The 13,805-nt window shown below is 45.3% G+C and overlaps 2 long non-coding RNA genes across 2 annotated transcripts; one reads left to right on the forward strand and one right to left on the reverse strand.

The window, feature by feature from the left end:
* Positions 1-2,087: 2,087 nt before the first annotated feature.
* LOC125538482 lies at positions 2,088-3,759 on the forward strand. The gene is made up of 3 exons (XR_007296355.1): positions 2,088-2,451; positions 3,404-3,512; positions 3,619-3,759. It is a non-coding gene; the product is annotated as an uncharacterized LOC125538482 (long non-coding RNA).
* Positions 2,458-4,880, reverse strand: LOC125538488. Its single transcript, XR_007296359.1, has 3 exons — positions 4,739-4,880; positions 3,346-4,618; positions 2,458-3,239 (listed from the first exon to the last, which is right to left on the reverse strand). It is a non-coding gene; the product is annotated as an uncharacterized LOC125538488 (long non-coding RNA).
* Between the last annotated feature and the right edge of the window lie 8,925 nt (positions 4,881-13,805).

The following is a 13,805-nucleotide window of genomic DNA, read 5'->3' on the forward strand; positions in this document are numbered from 1 at the left end:
AGCAAACGAAAAAGAATTAAATGGAAAACACAAAATTAAATGAAAAAGAAATCATAAACCCAAAACCCCCCAAACATTTTAATACCGGTTGGTGACACCAACCGGTACTAAAGGGCTCCCTGCCCCGAAGCTGGCTCGTGCCACGTGGTTGCCCTTTAGCACCGGTTTGTGCTGAACCGGTACTAAAGGGGAGGGGGCCTTTAGTGCCTACATTTTAGCGCCGGTTACCAAACCGACACTAAAGGGCCTTACGAACCGGTGCTATTGCTCGGTTCTGCACTAGTGATATATTAACTTTAAGTCCAAAAAAATCAAAAAGTACTCAAGTTTTTTTGGCAACAAGGACTGCTTCGTGATGGAATGACATTTTTGAAGGTCTAGGAATAGTGTTCCAAAATGCTTTCAAAAATAGCAATTTAGGGGCATCACTTTTTTGGCCAGAGCAATACAAATGTTGTGCTTCATGAAACTTTACATACATGAAAACACTCACTAATGTTTATTTTTAAATGATATTTTTTATCCTTTTCGCTATTCATCCGGGTGCATCCAAAACTCCATGTCCTTCTACTCACCTCGTAAGAGCATCTCTAAGCGGACACCCATTCACCTCGCCAGCTCTACATTTGTCCCAGCGTACTGCCCGGAGGGGGCCTGGACAGAAAAACATTCTGCAACTGAACCCTTCACTTTCAGTCCATATGTCCGAGCAATATGACACCCCCATTACTAAGCCCATATGTGGAGCGGAAATGGCAGTGGCTGGATACTTTTGGACGCGTCCAAGTCGGACCAGCCCACCATGACCCCATAAAACCTCACCGCCACCCCACCCTGGACCCCTAACTCACTCTATCTCCTCTGCTCCTAGATCTGTCCTATACTCTCGCTCCACTCCGGTGTCATTCCGGCCGTCCCTCGCCATCATGTTCGGTTCCGGCAGCGAATCCAGATCTGAGGCAGATCCCATTGACCGAGACACCCTCGCGGCAGACTACGTCAAGGAGTTCTCTGCCCGCGTAGCCATCCACCGTTCCCGGATGGAAATGGGCGGTCGTCGAGCTTCGTGGCCTCCGCGATGACCCAACAATGCTCTTGCAGCTATTCGATCGACCGTTGCAGCTCGCAGATGTCTATGTCGCCCCTGGTGACCTAGCAGGGATCTTCCAGCCCTGGATCGTCACAACCGGCAAGAACTCCCTACCGGCACTAGGTGTTGGCCCCCAGTCCTCCGAGCCCATAGTGGCTCCCTAAGTCCAAGGCACGACCAACTTGCCGTGCCAAGCAAGCGTCTTGGGTAGGATCCAGTTGCTTCGGTCATGTCTGCGGGTAGCTCGTCGAGGTCCGCGCCGCTCCCTGCACTCTGAGTCAAACAAAGAGTTGTTACTTCACGACGACTTGTGTCGTTCCTTGACCAGCACGGAGATGGACACCCGCTGCCACTACCACAAGAATGCGAACATTGCAACAGGGCATTGAGGCACCGGAGTGGCTGGCAGATGAGCAACCCGGCACCGCTGCCAAAGCCCGTTGCCTCACCGTGGAGTAGGCCCACACTGCCCGGCGTCTCTTCGGGCTCCCCTCCTCCGCTAGCTCCTCCGCCGACTCTGACGCCCCCGGATAATGATCCCCTACGTCGTCTTTGAGATGTACTGTCGCCACCTCAGAGATGACATGGGCAAGGTCAAGGTGGCCACGATCATATCCTATGAACTACTAGAATTGATGTGTCCTTTTGTGCTTGTATGGAACGTTGTTTGTGGTATGTGCTCTTATGTGATGATTCGATGTATGTGTGCTATGTGTTAATCAACATTGCGTATGGTTTTATGGATTTGGGTTAGCGCGCTAAGCGTGTTCGACATATGGGTGGCCAAAATCCCTATCCGAATAATCCAAAACCCCTATGGATTTATTTATTTTGAATTGAATACCCCTATGAAATGAGTGATTTCGCTATGGAATTCGTTTGAAAGGTACCACTACTATTTATTTTTTTGAGGGAAAGGTACCACGACTAAAATCCTCGTGCTATCTCGTATGGGCCTGAAGTTTTTTTTTCCCTATGTATATGTGCACCGAGCTGCTACGCTCACACAGGCTTCTTTCTTCCTCAACCTCCTCTGCTCCCTCCTGCTCCTTTGCCCAGGCCCCTCTCGGCCTCTGCTCAATGGAGTGGCCGACGAGCGAGGGTTGATGCCCGCTACTGAATTCCCTGAATTCCTTCTCGTTCCTCTATTTTTCCCCCGATCAATTGACGCCCTAATCTCCCTGATTTTGAGCCTGTGTTGTTGGATCGCAGGTCCTGGTCGCAGCCGTGCAGCTAGACGGCGCACACCGGAGCTCGGGGTACGCAGCCGCGGCGGAGCTGCTCCGGCGTAGACCCGCGGCCTGGTGCTCTACTGCCACTCCTGCGCTTTCCCCATTACTCCCGTTCCCCAAGTCGAACTGGTACTACTGAACTGCACCCATCTGGCCGATCTAGTTCAGACATCAGAGTTAGACATTTTCCACTGTGGTGCGGTTTTCTACAGTGCTGGATTTGCTTGTGCACCTTGGGCCCTTGTGGTTAAATTTTTTCCCAGAACACATGCTGTCAAGATTAATAGTCAGTGCACCCTAAACCATCATCTCTAAAAAAAATCTTTTAGACCTATGTAGTTACTTCTCCCTGTCTCCAGAATGACCGCAGGATCAAATGATTCACATGGTGACTGCTACAACTTGACGAGAAGTTAAGGCCTGCCGTGAGGGCGTGTAACTGCTAGTAGTGTTCAGATTTGCTTCACATCAGACCTTCAGCAAACTCCAAACATAATGCAGAAGTTCAGCTACAATATTGTACAGAGTTGTGGAGCTTAGCCCTTCAGAGGTCGTGAGATATCGAAGTACATCTCAGCACATAAGAAATAGGAGTAATATTTATGACCAGCAGTCCAGCATCAAGCAAACTCAAAAGTACCACACTCCAAGACAGGATAACAAAACATAACCACATAGAACAAGATTCAAACTTAGACACACGTGTCTCAGCACAGCAGTGGGGCCGTCAAGAGTGGAAGAGCGATGCATGCTACAGTCGAGGTAGAAAGGAGCCAAGGGGTCCGCACCAGCCACAGCGCGGAGAGAGTTCAAGTGTAAGTGAACTTGAGGCAGTCCAACACTCGACTCCTGAAGGCAGTGGAGACGAGGTCACTGGATCTTGAGACTGTTGGAAAACGAAGCTTCATTCTCCCAGCCTGCATCCGAATTAAATTACTCAAGGATACAATGAAATGAATGACCAAAATATCATAAATTAATGTTTACAAAAGGTTTTCTGTGAGAGTGATGTATGCCATTTACCTTTGCATTTATTTATAGCTGTGAATCTGAAATCGCAGTTCATTCGATTTCCTTGCAGCGGATACTCGCAATCTTTGGCCAGCTTTCTCCATCGGGTGTTTGGCAGCTCTCCTTCAAGCGCTCACAACGCCGAACACATATATGTTGAAGGGAGGATGGTAGATCAGGTAAAGATGATATGTTGGGGCACCCGTAGATACCAAGCTTTGTCAGACTGGACAGACACTTCAGATTTATTGGCAGGGACCTCATTTCACTACTATATAATGACAGGTACCGCAGGGATGAGAAATTTGCAGATTCTTCGAATGAAACAGATGGCTCCTTGCAATTAATAAGATTGAGGAATTCTGGAACTGTAAAACCTTTAGCCGAGAGCATGTGGTTGAGTATCACAGGACTGCTAACACTGAGTGATTTCTGCACCCGAAACTGTGAGATGCACTTCGCTTTGAGCTTCGGGACATCTTTTAAATATACGCTGTGAAGTTGCAGGAAAGACAGTCCTTCAATAAAGCACAGATCAGGGAGATCTACTAGTCTTAATGATGCAAGGGAGGTCAGATGACCAATTGACAAGGATGCAAGGCCTCCACAGCCACCCATGTCAAGATCTCAGGTGCGGTAGACCACTACTGAAGAAATTAGCTCCAACCACGCACCGGGATGTAATGAGCATCGTAAGTGATAATGGCATTTCATCTGCTCCACGTGCCAAGTCTAGAGAAGGGCAGGAGTAAAATCTGACATCCAAAAGAGAGGTAGCAGCTCGTAAACCCCCTAATGACCTGAGACACCAGCAAGACTCGATGCACAGGTAGCGAAGCTCTGTCAAATGTTGGAGGACCTCTTGAGATGGAAGTGTAGTCAAAGTCATGATCTTATCTAAGGTCAGCATTCTCAGAGAAGTGAGAGTATTAAGGCAAATAACTAATGCCCCATCTGTAATACTGCATGAATAAAGATGAAGTTGGGTAAGTTGTGATGGTGGAACCAGAGGCAGCCCGATGCTTCTTCCATAAATGAGTCTCATCCTCTCCTTGTGGCAACATATCCATGCATTGATGCTATCCTCTATCACAAATTCCTCTCTTTCTATAACACTTCTAATGTTTTCAACACCTGACATATCTACATCCATCAATACCATCAACTGCTCCAGAGATGAAAATTCCGATGCTATTATGTCACTTGTTTTTGATACTGAACCCTCACTTGATATCAAAGGAAGATTTGATAACAATTGTGTAAACGAGGCTTCTGTATTCCCAGCCTGCAACCAAATTAAACAAATGAAAGATACAATGAAATGAATGAACAAAGTATTTCAATGATCAAAATATCATAAGATAATGTCCACAAAAGGTTTTCTGAGAGAGTACCAGTATACTACCTTTCCATTTATTTGTAGTTGTGGATCTGTGTAAGTGCATCTAGTGCCACCCCTAGTTGGTTTTGGAGTATTGACGACAAACCTAGTTGAGGGACTAATGTGTTTGTGAGAATTGCAGGATAACACAGGTAGAAGTCCCTCATTGATTCGGTTTACTATCAGAGATGACCCCCAAAAATGTACGAAGACATTGAAGACAATGGTGGTATATGAAGATATTCACATTGAATACTATGACAAGAGAAGACACTACGTGAAGCCAATGGAACTCGAAGACTTAGATCTTTCGTAGTTCTTTTTCATTTGTGTTGAGTCATAGGAACCACCGTACTGTTAAGTGGGGTCCAAGAGAACCAGTCAGAATGACTGAAGTGATGCCTAATTCAAAATCCTATGTCTTTGAGCAAAGACTATGAGAGCAAATCTTGTCCAGAGTCGGACAAGTCAGCTTTACTTGTAGCCCAAGTAAAGTTGCCGTGTGAGTTCAAAATCTGACCGTTGGAACACGTGTCAGTTCCTTAATGACCCAGGGTCATTTCGGACAAATCAGGTTGGGTTGCCCAGTGGCTATAAATAGTCCACCCCCTACAACCACAAACGGTTGGCTGCTCAGATTTCAGTGCACGGCTTTTGTCGTTTGAGAGCAACCCACCTCGAAGCCTTTGAGAGAAAATTCCTAGCGAGGAGAAAAGCCCTAACCACCCAGAGCCAGAGTAAATTGGGCATCACTTAAGTCTTCTTGTCTGAGTGATCTGAAGACTTATTACACTTGAGGACTGTGCATCCTCCAGACGGTTAGGCGTCGCGTTCTGAGCATCCAAGAGAAATTGTGGATTGCCGGTGAACGAAGTCTGTGAAGGTTTTGGAGTCCACCTTGAAGACTTACCAGAGTGATTGGGCGAGGTCTGTGTGACCTTAACTCAAGGAGATTACGGTGAGGACTGGGTGTCCTGAGCTGCGTGTTCAGGACTGGGTGTCCGGGACTGTGTGTCTTTTGGTTTAAATACCTAGCCGCTCCAACCAGACGTACAGTTGTCACAGCAACTGGAACTGGTCCAACAAATCATTGTCTTCAACGAGTCACTGGTTTCATCTTCACTTCCTTTTACTTACTGTTACTCATTGTGAAGCCATTGCATGCTTGCTCTATCTCTTGTCTTCACAACGTAACTGTATGATTTGATTGGCTTCATAACTTCTTCCTACCTGATCCTTATTACACCGCAGCTACTTGTCATTGTGCTTTCACTCTATTGAACACTTGACCATGGCTTGCCTAGTGTAATCTAACTTCCGCTGCATAGTGATAGGCATATCTCTACTGTTTGCCTTCATAACCTTCACGTTTTGAAGACTTTCATAAAAATCGCCTATTCACCCCCCCTCTAGTCGATATAACGCACTTTTAATTGGTATCAGAGCAAGGTGCTCCCTTGTTCTGTGTGATTCGGTTTAACCACCTGGAGTTTTAGCTATGTCAACTGCAGGGATAATCAAAGTCTCCGATGCGTGCCCCGTCTTCGATGGAACTGAATATCCCTACTGGAAGAATAAGATGCGCATGCATCTTGAAGCCATTGACTTCGACCTATGGTATGTCGTCGGGAACGGCGTTCCCAAGGCTGGAGAAGGTGTCACTGCTGCTGATGTCAAGAAGTTCACTCAACTGGACTCTACTGCCAAGAATATCATCTGTGGTCATCTGACCAAAGGACAGTATGGCCGTGTGAGTGCTTTGAAGACATTCAAGCTGGTCTGGGACTGGCTCTCCAAGGTCAATGAAGGCATCTCAACCCAGAGAGATCAGAGAATCAGCGTTCTTCGCAACCTCTTCAACCGCTTCAAGCGAAATGACAATGAGAATGTCCAGCACACATTTGATCGGCTCACTGACATCACAAATGAGCTTCAAGCCCTCGGCGCTACTGAGATCACCAAACATGAAATCGTCAAGACGCTGCTGAGATCACTTGATAGTTCGTTTGACATCCTAGCCCTGATGATTCAAGAACGTCCTGATTTCAAGACACTCGATCCGTCTGACATACTTGAGAGGCTCAACACACATGAGTTTCAGCTTTCTGAGAAAAGAGATATCTACGGTCCAAACTAGGGGCGAACTCGTGCCTTGAAGGCAAAAGCTGTTTCCTCATCTGAAGAAGAATCTGACAGCAGTTCTGATGATCCTGAAGACATTGGAAGGGAACTTGCAATGCTAGTGAAGAAGTTCCAAAAATTCACCAAGAAGAAAGGCTTCAGAAAGTCTTCATGATCAAGCTCAAGGAATGATGAAGCTTCTGCTCATGACTACAAGAAGAAAACATGCCACAAGTGCAAGAAAACTGGACACTTCATCTCTGAGTGTCCACAGTGGGACAATGAGAACAGAAGGAAGAAGAAGAGCAAGGAATATGACTCTGACGACAAGAAGAAGAAGATACTCAAAGTCTTCTTCCAAGTCTTCCTCAAAGTCTTCATCACACAAGAAGAGCTCATCTGGCAAGGCACGTGCGTTTGTTGGCAAGGAAATGGATTCAGAGGAAGAGTCCGCTTCTGAGGAGGCAGAGGTAGAGTCTGAGGAGGAGTCTGATTCTGGCATTGCAAGTCTGGCTACAGCATACGTCGCCAAGTCCATCTTCAACACTGAAGACAATGACTTCATCACCGACACCGATGCAAATGACAAGGACGACTCCGCTCCTACCTACTGCTTCATGGCACGCGGTGCCAAGGTAAACAAACGCACTACTCACTATCAAACATCCAGTGACGATGACTCTGATTGTGATTCAAAACCCAGCTACAAAACACTTGCTAAAATTGCAACTGAACAACAAAAGGCCATGGAACATATTCAAAAACTGTTAGACAGAAGCGATGATCTGTTGGGTGCTGAAATGACTCGATCTGAATCCTTAATTGAAGACATAAAAAATCTTCACGTTAAGTATCAGGAACTTGAAGATCGTCTTGAGACTCTCTCAACTACTCATGAAAAGCTTTCCTATGATTATCTTCAAAGGAAGCAAGAACTTGAGAAGTTGAGAGCGGATCATGAAGATCTTCAAAAGAAAAACGAGTCACTTCGCGCCGAACAGATCAGTTCCGCTCAGGAAGAATTTGAACCACCATGCCTTAAATGCATTGAGCGTGATAATGCTACTTCTGTTGCTGAATGTTCCACTGCTACTGCTGTTGCAATATCTTCAACTGTTGAAATGGTAACTAACCCCTCTGCTGAGTATACCACTGCTATTGCTGATGAGAATGCTAGGTTGAAGACATTGCTTGAAACAGGGATGTACAAAAGTCTTAAAGGGCATCAGACATTATGTGATGTCCTTAAGAAGCAGATTCTGAACCGGAACCCTAGGAAAGAGGGTGTAGGGTTCATAAGGAAAATAAATGCAGATGGCTCTTACTGGAAACCTGAGCAGTACCCCAAAACCACATGGGTTGCTGCAAAGGAATCCTCGGCAGATCCATCCAATCTATCTGGCTTCACTTGTGCTAACCCCATTATCATTGATGAATCCTTTGATGCAAACTATAAACTGTTTAAGAATCAGAATGGTGAAGTGTTTGCCAGGTACATTGGTACTAACTGCAGGAATGGATCGCCTATGAAGAAGATCTGGGTTCCGAAAACGTGTCTGGAAAATCTTCCTGTGAATGTCTTCATGACACCTCACATGAAGAAGACAAACCTCAGCCCAAAGGCTTCATACAGACAGAGGACTCACCTGAGTCGCACTAACGCAAATGTTTTGCAGGGAAACCATACTCAGGCATATGAATATGAGAGCGGTTCATCAAACCGTCATGTTCATATGACCAAGAACTATTCTGCCTATTCTTATGAGTACTATTGTCCTCCTGCTAGACTGTTTGCTAGGGCTCCAAAGCCAAAATTCTCAGATGCTGCACTTAGACTTATTGCTTCTAAGCCACCCTTAAAGATGTGGGTGGTTAAGAAAGCTTAACTCTCTTTTGCAGGGAAAGGTCTCCAGCAGAAAACTAAAATCTTCTGACGCTATTGCTGGGGACCTTAAAAATCTTGCAGGGCGCAAGATAAAATGCCCTAATGGCATCACTATGTATTTCGTTCCTGAATCGCATGCTACTCTCCCTATTAGTCCTAATTTGGATCTAAGTTTTCATAACCCACTGGTTCGTCAAATGTTTTTGCTTCACAATTCTCTTCGTGAAGCCTATCCCCCTAACTGCACTGTAGGGTACGACACCAGCGTCTTCAGAGTCTTCAGAATGGATTATTGACAGTGGATGTACAAATCACATGACCGGCAAAAGAAGCCTTCTTATGGACTCAACCTTACGTCCATCCGACAAGAGCCACATCACATTTGCTGACACTGGTAAAAGTAAGGTATTGGGTCTAGGTAGAGTTGCAATCTCAAAGGATCAACACATGGATAAAGTCATGCTTGTTGAATCTCTTGGCTTCAACTTAATGTTTGTCTCAATGCTTTGCGATTTGAACATGGTCGTAATATTTGGAAAATATCATTGCCTGGTACTAATGGAATCTGACAAGTCTCTAGTGTTTGAAGGGTATCGAAAAGATGATTTGTATGTGGTAGATTTCTCAGCAGGGCCACAGCTTGCAGTATGTCTTCTTGCAAAAGCTTCAGAATGCTGGCTTTGGCATCGGAGGCTTGGGCATGCTGGGATGAGGAACCTCCACACCCTTGCAAAGAAGAAGCATGTCATAGGCATCAAGGGCGTCAAGTTCCAGAAAGACCACTTATGCGGTGCCTGTGAAGCAGGGAAGATGACGAGGGCAAAACATCCCTCGAAGACAATCATGACCACTACTCGACCCTTCGAACTGCTTCACATGGATATTTTTGGTCCCACTCACTACTCAACTTTTTCCACTACTGCTTGCCTCTATGGCTTTGTCATTGTTGATGATTACTCTAGATATACTTGGGTGCACATAATCCTTTACAAGACTGAAGTGCAGGATGTCTTCAGACGCTTCGCCAATCGAGTTATGAACAATTATGGCGCCAAGATAAAGCACATCAGAAGTGACAATGGCACTGAATTCAAGAACACTGACCTTGATACGTATCTTGATACCTTGGGCATCACACATGAATTCTCAGCTCCGTACACGCCACAGCAGAATGGCGTCATCGAACGCAAGAACAGAACACTCATTGAGATGGCCAGAATGATGCTAGATGAATACAAGACTCCAAGAAAATTCTGGACTGAAGCTATTGACACTGCATGCCATACAATCAACCGCGTTTATCTTCACAAGCTTCTGAACAAGACACCTTATGAACTACTAACTGGCAAGAAGCCAAATGTCAGTTACTTCAGAGTATTTGGCGCAAGATGCTGGATTAAGGACCCACACCATACCTCAAAATTTGCACCAAAAGCACATGAGGGTTTTATGCTCAGATATGGAAAGGATTCGCACTCCTACAGAGTCTTCAATCTCTTTCACTACAAAGTGGTTGAAACAGTGGATGTGCGGTTCGATGAAACCAATGGTTCACAAAGAGAGCAACTGCCAAATGTGCTAGATGAAGTTCCAGCCAGTGAATCAATCAAGCTTATGGGAACTGGAAAGATTATACCTTCTGAAGCTCATCCTGAAGAAGAACTTATCATCTCAGCACCTGATCCACATGAAGACAATGCTCAGCCTGAAGACATTCCTCCCAACGACAACACAGATCAGCAAGAGCAAAGTCTTCGCCCTGTACATCCTTGTGTTGCCAATGAAGTGCAGATTGACAGAATAATTGACAGCATCAATGCACCTGGTCCACTCACTCGTTCAAGGGCAACTCAACTGGCAAATTTCTATGGGCACTTCGCATTCGTCTCAATTTCAGAACCCAAGAAAGTTGAAGAAGTCTTTATGGAACCTGAATGGATTCAAGCAATGCAAGAAGAGCTTCAACAATTTGAGCTGAACAATGTTTGGGAACTGGTTAAGCGTCCTGATCCACGGAAGCACAATATAATAGGCACCAAATGGATATACTGCAACAAGCAAGATGAGCATGGTCAAGTCGTCAGAAACAAAGTTCGCCTCGTTGCTCAAGGATATACTCAAGTGGAAGGCATTGACTTCGATGAAACATTTGCTCCTGTGGCTAGACTTGAAGCCATACGTATACTGCTGGCCTATGCAAATCATCACAACATACTTCTGTATTAAATGGATGTGAAGAGTGCCTTTCTCAATGGCAAGATTGAAGAAGAAGTGTATGTTGCACAACCACCTGGGTTTAAAGATCCAAAACATCCTGACATGGTATATAAGCTCAACAAGGCACTGTATGGTCTCAAACAAGCCCCTCGGGCCTGGTATGACACACTCAAATACTTCCTGAAGAGCAAAGGCTTCATACCTGGTTCCCTAGATCCCACTCTCTTCACGAAGACATATGATGGTGAACTGTTTGTGTGCCAAATATATGTGGATGACATTATCTTCGGCTGCACCAATCAGAAGTACAGTGAAGAGTTTGGCTATATGATGCAAGAGCAATATCAGATGTCTATGATGGGGGAGCTGAAGTTTTTCCTCGGTCTTCAAATACGGCAACAACGCAACGGCATCTTCATATCTCAAGAGAAGTATCTCAAAGAGTGCCTGAAGAAGTTTGGTATGCAAGACTGCAAAGGCTTCACAACACCAATGCCAGCCAAACATCATCTGGGTCCCGACGATAATGGTAAAGAATTCGATCAAAAGGTATACCGCTCCATGATTGGTTCTTTGCTTTATTTATGTGCATCTAGGCCAGATATTATGCTTAGTGTTTGCATGTGTGCTCGATTTCAAGCGGCACCAAAGGAGTCGCATCACTTAGCAGTGAAGCGAATTCTTCGATATTTGGCTCACACCCCAACTCTAGGATTATGGTATCCAAAGGGCTCAGAATTTGATCTGGTTGGATTCTCGGATGCTGATTATGCTGGTGACAAGGTTGATCGGAAGTCTACATCAGGCACATGTCATTTTCTGGGACGATCACTTGTATGTTGGTCTTCAAAAAAGCAGAACTGTGTATCCCTCTTCACTGCTGAATCTGAATACATTGCTGCTGGATCTTGCTGCGCTCAGCTTCTGTGGATGAAGCAAACACTCAAGGACTATGGCATTCATCTGAAGCAAGTGCCACTCTACTGCGACAACGAAAGCGCCATCAAGATCGCCAACAACCCAGTTCAGCACTCGAAGACAAAGCACATTGAAATTCGTCATCACTTTCTCAGAGATCATGTTGTGAAGGAAGATATTGATATCATACACGTCAACACTGAAGAGCAACTGGCAGATATCTTCACCAAGCCCTTGGATAAGAAGAGATTTTGCAAGTTACGGTGTGAGCTAAATATCTTGGAATCCTCAAATGTCCTGTGATCAGGCACACATCCTAACACTTATGCATATTGATGACTTAGATGTGCAACACACGAAGTAACGTATATCTTCAATCAATGAAGACATACATTCTAAGGGTGAATACATTAATGTGGAATTTGACTTCGGAGCGCCACGATAATTGTGCGCCGTGTCTGGATCTAATACTTCCTATACGGTGGGTAACGCCACCACCGAACGTTCTATTTTAAAGTGTTTCACTCATGGCGTTACCTTGCAATGTCTTCACATTTGGTTTGACTTCAATCTCAACATGTCTTCATGATTATCTTCACTACGCTGATTATATAGATACTAGTGTTCTGTCCTCTACAGCATTCACTTATAGCTATGTCTTCTTGTTTGAATCTTTTGAACTAAGTGAATGTGATCGGACCCTTATCTCTCTATGCTTTCTATCTCAAATTCTATCTCTCCAAGTCATATGCATTCTATTGAAACTGTCGAATGTCTTCTCTGCGTCCTTGTCAGCAGAAGACACAGAGACAACCTTTAAAACCATTTTCAATGCTCATTCATCCACAAGAAATCCGGAGAAGTAGGAACGATCACCCGACAATCCAGGCGTGCGTGGGATGTGGAACTGCCCCCGAGATTCCGCATGATGGCCACGTGCTGTTCAGATGCGAATCGCCAGGGGCACCTGTGTAATAGCGCAGTGCCGCCCCTGTAACTATAAATACACACTCACCGTGGTCATTATCTCCTTCTTCCTCCCTCGCACGAACCCTAGCGCCACCGCTAGCTCTAGACGACGCCGGCGACGAAGCGCTTCACTGCCGCAACCTCTCCGACGCCGTTTTCACACCGACTGCGGACATCGTCCTCTCCGCCGTCGCCGTGGGTGTCTTTCGTCGCCAAGTTAGGGCACGAAGGATTGAACTGCTCGGCCTCATCTCCCACTTCGTCTAACAGTTCCAAGTGTGGTAAATAAATCTTCTTTTTACAGCCCCTTTTGATCCTATGGTTCTGTCACTTTCTGCCATAAGAAGTTTCTATTCACACAAGTTAGATCTCTCTCAATCTGCATCTCATAACATGCCTAGTATATTCACTTGTGCTTCATGAAGTAGTTAGATTCCTCACTTGTACTGATCTGTGGGTTCGTACAAATCTGGAACCAACTTCTTTTCTATGAGTGAATGTCTTCGTACGATGAGGTCAATGTCTTCTAAAACCGATTTATCTTCAAAATCTTCTGAGAATGCATATGACCTCTTCCCCTTCCCTCGCGCCTTAATGCTGTCACAGGTACATGTCCGTGGGAGAATCTTTTGGTTCTCATAGTCTGCATTCATTTGCAGAGTTGTTACAGCATCACATAAATTCTCCTGAAGCCAGTTCCTGTTGGTCCAGCAAAAGGAAGCCTTTGAAGCCTTTGAACGTTCTGAAGCCTTCCAAGTTAAGGTTTATGGCTTCAGAAACAGCAGCAAGGAAGGGAGGCAGACAGCGTCGTGGTGGAACGTCCAAAGATCTGCCTGATGAACTAGCAGAGATGTACAAAACAGATCCTGAAGAGAATTATGGTCAGCGCAAGACCCGAATCCAATGGATTCGACGCTACTGGGCAGAGCAATGGTTTCAATACCGCTTCGTCACCCAGGAGTATGCTGAGAAAAACGCCAT

Source organism: Triticum urartu, chromosome 1 (genome assembly GCF_003073215.2).
Source record: "Triticum urartu cultivar G1812 chromosome 1, Tu2.1, whole genome shotgun sequence".
Classification (NCBI taxonomy): domain Eukaryota; kingdom Viridiplantae; phylum Streptophyta; class Magnoliopsida; order Poales; family Poaceae; genus Triticum; species Triticum urartu.